Raw genomic sequence first — 1,921 nt, forward strand, 5'->3', positions numbered from 1 at the left:
GGTGTGATCTCGTCTCACTACAGCCTCCGCCTCCTGGGTTCAAGCGATTCTCCTGCCTCAGCCTCCTGAGTAGCTGGGATTACAGGTGCCCACCACCACACCTGGCTAATTTTTGTATTTTTAGTAGAGACAAGGTTTCACCATATTGGCCAGGCTGGCCTTGAACTCCTGACCTCGCGATTCACCCACCTTGGCCTCCCACAGTGTTGGGATTACCGGCATGAGCCACTGCACCCAGCCAATCTGCATTCTTTAGCTGTTCAAAATGTCATAATTTCAGGGCTGCCCTAAAGTGTATTATGCCACGCCTTATGCCTTTCCCTCTGTAAGTTGGAAATGGATCATGTTCCCAAGCAGCAGGCAATGAGGAGCCTACTTCCTGATCCTGATGATCCTGTTAGAGGAAAACCCAGAACTCAGAATGAGGTGTCCAACTGCCTGGCCTTGCTGCTTACTCACCAAATCTGCCCTCCTTGTCGTCCCAGCCTGTCTTCTGGTTCCAGGCAGTACAATATTCATTATTCTAACTCATGACTAATCAGAATCTTCCAGTAGTGGACTTTTTTTTTTTTCCTAGCGTCCCTGAATTTATTTTGGTTATTTAGTTATTAATATTGTAAATAGTTATTTTTTAAAAGTGGGGTCTGAGATTTTTTTTCCCATTTTTATAGAGATAGGGGCTCTTTATATTGCCCAGGATGGTCTCAAGACTCCTGGCCTCTAGTGAGCCTTCCATCTCAGCCTCCCTAAGTACTGGGCTTATACGAATAAGCCACTGGGGCCAGCCTGAAGTTTTTAAATAAGTTGTTGGGTTTTTTGTTTGTTTATTTGTTTTTGAGATGGGGGTCTCACTCTGTCACCCAGGCTGTAGTGCAGGGGCTCAGTCTTGGCCTGTAGTACAATCTCAGCTTACTGCAGCCTCAGTCTCCCAGGCTCATACGATCCTCCCACCTCAGCCTCCCAAGTAGCTGGGACTACAGGCATGTGCCATCACGCCTGGCTGATTTTTTACAAAATGAATGTTTTGTAAAAACCATGTTACCCAACTGGGTCTCAAACTCCGGAGCTTAAGTGATCTGCCTGCCCTAGCCTCCCAAAGTGCTGGGATTACAGGCATGAGCCACTGCATGTGGCCTTAAATAATTTTTTTAAAAAGGAAACACCTAATATTTATCAGCAAAATAGACAGTACATTGGGATATCTTCATACAGCAGGCTGAATTGCAGCAGTGAGAATATATGAACTAGGGCCATGTGTAACAACGTAGATGAATCTTATGAATGTTATGGGCAAATAAAGCAAATTGCAGAACTTACCTATAAACTTTTTTAAACTTGCAAAGCAGGCGGGGTATGCTGGCTTACACCTTTAATCCCAGCACTTTGGGAGGCTGAGGCGGGTGGATCACCTGAGGTGAGGAGTTTGAGATCAGCCTGACCAACATGGTGAAACCCGTCTCTACTAAAAACACAAAATTAGCTGGGTGTGGTGGTACGCACCTGTAATCCCAGCTACTTGGGAGGCTGAGTCACGAGAATCGTTTGAACCCAGGAGGCGGAGGTTGCAGTGAGCCGAGATTGTGCTATGGCACTCCATCGTGGAGTTTCAACAAGAGTGAAACTCGGTCTTAAATAATAATAGTAATAAAATAAATAAATAAACTTGCAAAGCAATACTATAAATGTTACATGTAAAGATATGCACAATAACAAATTCAGGATGGTGATTCCTTCTAGGAGAAGAAGAAGGGGAATATGGTTTGGAAGGGGCACAGTCGGGTTTCTACTGTATACATAATTTATTCTTTAAGGTCTGTTATAACAATATGTCTATTATATTGGTCCCAATATCTTTGCTTTTGTTTTCCTTCTTTTTTTTCTTTTTTTTTTTTTTTTTTTTTTTTTTTTTTTTTTTTTTTTT

General features: G+C 42.9%; 2 protein-coding genes across 5 annotated transcripts in view; one reads left to right on the forward strand and one right to left on the reverse strand.

Moving 5' to 3' along the window:
- Positions 1-1,921, forward strand: part of LYRM1 (LYR motif containing 1) — a 25,024-nt gene that overhangs the window by 11,389 nt on the left and 11,714 nt on the right. The window lies entirely within an intron of this gene.
- Positions 1-1,921, reverse strand: part of DNAH3 (dynein axonemal heavy chain 3) — a 237,164-nt gene that overhangs the window by 8,175 nt on the left and 227,068 nt on the right. The gene's annotated exons all lie outside the window — the stretch shown is intronic.

The sequence above is a fragment of the Cebus imitator genome, unplaced genomic scaffold (genome assembly GCF_001604975.1).
Source record: "Cebus imitator isolate Cc_AM_T3 unplaced genomic scaffold, Cebus_imitator-1.0 Scaffold85, whole genome shotgun sequence".
NCBI classification, from domain to species: domain Eukaryota; kingdom Metazoa; phylum Chordata; class Mammalia; order Primates; family Cebidae; genus Cebus; species Cebus imitator.